Below are 6,388 nucleotides of genomic sequence, written 5' to 3'. Positions count from 1 at the left end.
TTGTTTATTTTGTTCTTTTGTTATTTAAATTATCAATATCCCAATATATTGAGAAATATTAATTGACAAATTTCACAGAGTAACCTGAACGCCATCAGAAGTCATCCTAAATTCTGCCATTTAATAAATCATTGACTCATATCAACCTGGAAGTTATCACTAGGTATTCTGAACCCATACATAGCTGCTAATTAGTATAAGTAATGGTATTAGTCACAATATATGTATGACAAGGTGAACTCTACTACAAACAAAGCCTAGAGAGGCTACCTAAAGAAGCATCACTTAATTAATCCCCAAAAAGCAAGGAGGAATGACTCCTGCTCTATTATAGTGGTCTGTGGACTTGTGATGGCAGCTGAGTACCAGGGACCCTGAGAGGAGCTTCATGATAGTGTGACAGGAATGGAATATCAGTAGTTTATATTTCCAAGCCTTTGGAAGTATGAAGCTTTATTAAACAATACTAAATAATATAGAAAATGTTGAACATCTTTGACCACACATTCCCTATCCTGATCATGGGCTGAGTACATGCTGACACCTGCCCATTATCACCCATTCTCTGCCTGCTTTTTTGCATATACCCACCCTACCACCCTCCGCCACCCACCAACCTCTCTCTATAAAACTGTTGGTATCTATCCTATGGGCAGGGAGGTCAGTTGTAAGGCTTGAGCCTGTCACCTCCCCCAGCTCCTGGCACCCAAAATAAATTTCTCCTCTTCTCTTTTCCAAACCCTCCTCTCTTCAGTCATTGGCTTCTCTTGCAATAAGTTTATACAAGTTTGTTCAGCAACAGTGTTGGCAAACCTAGCCAAGAGCTTTGCTTTCAATTTGTACAACCTCCTCAGGATTCCTCAGGACAGAATACTTGGCATCCACAGTGCCCGGACTTACCTCTTCATTTCCTGACTTAGCAGGTATGCCAGAATCATTTGGAAACACTGTGTGTGTGCACGCATGTGTGTATGAAACTTATAATCTTGAGTCAACCTTTCATAGTCACATTAAAATGTATTCCTTTCTACTTTCTTTGTATTACATAATACAGAAAAATAGAGTCAATTTAGTATGAATGTCTACTTCCTAAACCCCATTATTTTATAAAATTTTTAAAAATTTGCATATACAATAACATTAAAATCATGACCCTAATAGCAAAGAATTAAATCTAACATAATGTATTAGATATTTAAAAAACTTTTTGTAAACAAATATAGGGTAAACAACTGGATTCATCAAGCAACACCAAATTAATCAAATAAATTATATTGTAATTCAATGTTAAAGTGAAAAGAAAATTTTCATGGTACTAACATAATAAGTATAATACACCATCATATTCTAAGTATAAAATTAGGAAATGCCAAATTCTTACTTCATTTTAGAGAAACCAATTTATGATAGAGGAAAATAAAGGATAAATTGAAAAAAATATATATATAAATTCCAAATCATTGTTTCAATTCAAATCCACTAAATATATGATTATTCTTGTTTTTTAACCTATTAGTTCCAAGATATAGGTGTTGACAACAAATGTCATATTCACACAAGTTCAAAATCTGGGTACATTTCTTGAATTCCATCTACTTTCTTTATAACTACATTGTATAAAGAAAACAGCTGATGAGAACGTTTTTAAACTTAATTTTTTTAACTTAAACTTTCTTTATTTGACAAATTTTTGTTTTTCCTCTGCCACCACCAACCCAAAACACAACCCATTACATATTTTTCTTGTAGTTATTCTTCGAAATAATTAGTTTTCTGCCTAATACGTGGCTGATAACATGTCATAATGTAGCTTGTCAAGTGCCAAATGACTCTCCAAGTCATCCAAGCATTAGAAGGAAATGAAATCATTCATCTAGATACAATTTTGCATGAGTCAAGTTCAAGAACTCACCGAATAAATTTACAGTGTTAATGAAGGCCATGTATAAAGGCAATACTAGTGGTATCTTTGCTATTCTATCAACATTAATAGAGATCAGCTGTGTTACGTTGGAACAAGTATTTAACAAGAGGAGAAAAAAGAATCTTGTATAAACACAAGATTTCAGCTTTTGTCATATACTTATATCCTTCATTATTGTCATTATTGCTATTTTTGACCATCAGTTTTTCCTCGTTTAACCAGTATTTTTTTAGAGAAGCTTTAGTTTTATAACAAAATTGAGCAGAAAGTAAAGAGAGCATTTTTTTTCACCTGTTAGCCATCTATATGTCTTCTTTGAAAAAATGTCTATTTGTGTCTTTTCCCCTTTTCTTAACCAGATTATTTGTTTTGGAGGGTGTTGAGTTTGATAAGTTCTTTATATATTTTGGATGCTAACCCTTTATCAGATATGCCATTTGCAAATATCTTCTCCCATTGCCTTTTAGTTTTATTGTTTTTTTGTTTGTTTGTTTATTTAGTCTTGAAGTCCCAATAGTTCATTTTTGCTTTTGTTTCGCTTTCCTCTGGAGATGTGTTTAATAAGAAGTTGCTACTGCCAATTTCAATGATCAAGAAAATACAAATCAAAACTCCAATGAGATAAAACCAGTCAGAATGGCTACAAATAACAACACAGGAAACAACAGATGTTGGCGAGGATGCAGAGAAAGGGAACACTTATGCTGTTGGTGGGAATGCAAACTGGTGCAGCCATTCTGGAAAACAGCATGGAGATTCCTTAGAAAGTTAGAAATAGAACTACTTTATGACCCAGCAATTGAACCACTAGTTTTACCCAAAGGATACAAAAATACTGATTTGAAGGGGCATATGGACCCATTGTTTATAGCAGCATTATCAAAAACAGCCAAACTATGAAAGAGCCCAAACAGCCATCAACTGATGAAGAGGTGGTGTGGTATATATATTCCATTATATATACAACGAATGGAATACATATATAATGGAATGGAAGGAATATATATATATTTATATATAAAATATATAAGTATATATATATATCATTTATATATTTATAAATACATACTTATAAATATATATGTATTTATATATACATACATATTTATATGTACATTAAATATATATTTATAAATATATATATAATGGAATGTTATTCAACCATCAGAAAGAATGAAATTTTGCCCTTTGTAATAACATGGATGAAGCTAGAAGGGTGTTAAGTGAAATAAGTCAGAGAAAGACAAATATTATATGATTTTTACTCATATGTGGAATTTAAGAAACAAAATAGATGAACATGGGAGAAACAAAAGAGAGGGAGGGGAACCGTAAAACTGACTCTTAACAATAGAGAACAAACTGAGGGTTGCTGAAGAGGAGTTTGGCAAGGGATAAGTTAATGGATGATGGGTATTAACTCTAAATTCTACTCCTGAAACTAATATTCATTATATGTTAGCTAATTGGAATTAAATTAAAACTCGAAAAAAATAAAACAAAGGGAGTACAGAGAGTTCCCATATACTACCATCCCACCCCATACATATAGATGCCACAATCTCCCCTATTATAAACATTTGTAACACTCTGGTATTGAATCTTGATTTGGGTGGAGACAGAGGTAAATGTGAATTTGATTTTGATGCTTTTTTTAATTTTTTTGTTTTTTTGAGATTTTATTTATTTGACAGAGAGAGACATAAAGAGAGAGAACACAAGTAGGGGGAGCAGGAGAGGGAGAAGCAGCCTTCCTGCCAAGCGGGAAGCCTGATGTGGGCCTTGATCCCAGGACCCAGGGATCATGACCCCAGCCAAAGGCAGCTGCTTATCAACTGAACCACCCAGGAGACCTTGATCCATTTTTTTTTTTAAAGATACAAACAAGCAATCTCTTATTTGCAACAACTCCTATATGGATGTAGAATACATTAATAGAAACTTTAAATATAATTTTAGTATCACATGAAGTTTTGTGTGTTAAAGTATAAAATTAACAATACTTATTGCATGTAATTTTTGTTCAAAAATGTCTAAGAACTGCAACTTTCCGAGAAATTAATTTTCTTTGTTTCTTTTTTCTCAATAATTTTGAAAATCTGAAAAACTAATAGGAAAGCAGTCTTTAATTATTAAATATAAATATTTAGGATGACTTTTCTTCATAAATGGATATCCATTTGTCTTTGAAGGTGCCCAGACATCTTAATCAACATTAAAAAGAACTCATATCTTATAATTTAAAATGTAATTTTTTTTGCAAAAGAGGTAGATATCATTCTTCTAATAAACATTTTAAGTTAAATTTTATTCTATAGTCTGTGATTTAGAATTAAAATATGCTTTCCTTGGCCTACCGGGGTTTTATCTATAAAATAGACATATGAAATATCCAGTAAGTTTTGCTCTGTATAGTAACACCTTTCACAACAGAATAAACAAATTCAAGTATATTTTATCTTCTTGAAATTTCATAATGTAGTACTTAGGTAATCTGAAGGATTTATCTACTATCTATTCTTTAATTTAGCAGCCAAAGTTATTACAATTTTCATATAATTTATACATCAAAACTCAATGCTTCAAATAGAATATTTCCACTGAGTTAGCACTGATAACACTTGTCTCTGTCAGAAAGCTTTTCCTGCTCAATTCTTTCATTTTACTTTTGACTTGAAGGCTTATCCACATTTGTCTTGGTATAAGGTAGTTAACATATTTGAACATTTTATTAAGACAAACAAAATTTTTATGTAGATGTTCATGTGAAAGTAATGTCTATCCTTCTAAGTGTTCAGAAGTAGGATGTGATTATCACAACCTGACTGACTTCAGATTTTTGTTGAGAAAGCTTGTGTAGGCAGCTATTTTTTCTGAAAATCACTGAACTTCAATATTAATATGATGGTGTAGAAAAATGCATAATTTTATTAGCTTTTTTCATGTTCATGATTTGATGTCAGTTCAGTCAAATACATACTTACTTTATTGCCTATATTTAATATATTATTTATATATTGTATTGTTTTATTATTATAATTATTATATATAATATATTATACTATTTAATATATCACATATACTTATCTTAATATATCAGATATTAAATGTCCAAAATTTCCCAAAAATTTACATTTATTTTACATTTTATTAATATTCATTTTCTCATTCAACAAATACACGCTGAGCATCTGCTGTGTTGTCTGTACTTTTCTAATTATTGGGGATTCAACAAGGACCAAAAGAAGGGAAAGCCCATGAATTCAGTTTGTTGTTTAGAGAGAGGTTCTGCAAAATAAGCATCCACACTAAAAAAGGATATAGCATGTTAGATGGTGAAACGTAAGATGACAGACAAAACAGGGAAGTGACAGTCATAAGCAAATGGGATGTTTTATGGCCTTTTCCCCCCCTCACTGGTCAAAGGGTCATGGTCATTTTTGTTAGGAGTGCCCACATTAGATCACATGAGAAAGAGGAGATATTTTAGTAAATGTCTGAACAGATGGGTGAACATGTTGTGAAAATCTGGGATAAAATTTTAGTATAAGAAACTAAAGGTTTCAGTCAAGAAGCCCTGAAATATGAACATGCATGCCTGTAATATTTAAGAAAAATGCAAAAATGCCAATCTTGTGCTCCCTGGAAAATTATTGGGAAACTACATCTAAGAAAAAATTGGTTGGGTAGAAGAGGACAAAATAGGTCATTGTACATAGTTTGTCTTTTACTATAAGTGAAATGGAGCACATAGCATGACTTTGACAGAGGACTAACATGATGTGACTTAAGTTACTAAGATTGCTTTGGCCAGTGTGCTGAAAATTGGCACACGGTGGGAATGCAAAAGTAAATGCAAGATGGAAGTTTAAGAGGATATTTCAATAACTATGAAAAGAAATGATGGTGGCATAGTTTGGGTTTGCTCAATGGGTAAGGAAAAAAATTCTGAGTATAAGTTAAGGAATATCCCAGAAGGAAATTTATATGTATAATATTTTATATTTTATACAAATCTATACACATATGTAAGAACTAAAATAATACATGGTCCTATAAATAATTGCAGCTTTCACTTTTTGAATAAATTTTCTGACAGTAGAATAGTATCTTTTTTCATTTAGGAGTGGTTATGTTGGTTGTTGTTGTTTGTTTTAAATATGATTGCTTCACAAATTTGCATGTTCTCCTTGTATAGGGGCCATGCTAATCTTTTCTGTATCATTCCAATTTTAGTTTATGTGCTGATGAAGGGAGCACATGGTAGTTATATGGTTAAAATTACAACTAATCTCCTGTCTCTGGGCCATTCCTATCCCATACTATGGGTTGTAATGATTCATACAAAATCCCATTTCTAATTAACAATTTAAGATGAGAGAAAATATGTGTGTATGTAGTATTTAACCAAGACCCATATAATTCAGTTTCTGCTTGTAATTAATAAAAGTCAAATACAAAAGA

General features: G+C 31.7%; 1 non-coding gene across 1 annotated transcript; it reads right to left on the bottom strand.

The window, feature by feature from the left end:
- Window positions 1–6,077: 6,077 nt before the first annotated feature.
- Window positions 6,078–6,184, bottom strand: LOC122908042. Its single transcript, XR_006384846.1, has one exon. It is a non-coding gene; the product is annotated as a U6 spliceosomal RNA (small nuclear RNA).
- Between the last annotated feature and the right edge of the window lie 204 nt (window positions 6,185–6,388).

Source organism: Neovison vison, chromosome 5, assembly GCF_020171115.1.
Source record: "Neovison vison isolate M4711 chromosome 5, ASM_NN_V1, whole genome shotgun sequence".
NCBI lineage: Eukaryota > Metazoa > Chordata > Mammalia > Carnivora > Mustelidae > Neogale > Neogale vison.
The sequence above is the reverse complement of the archived record's forward strand: the minus strand, read 5'-3'. Positions and strand labels throughout refer to the sequence as shown.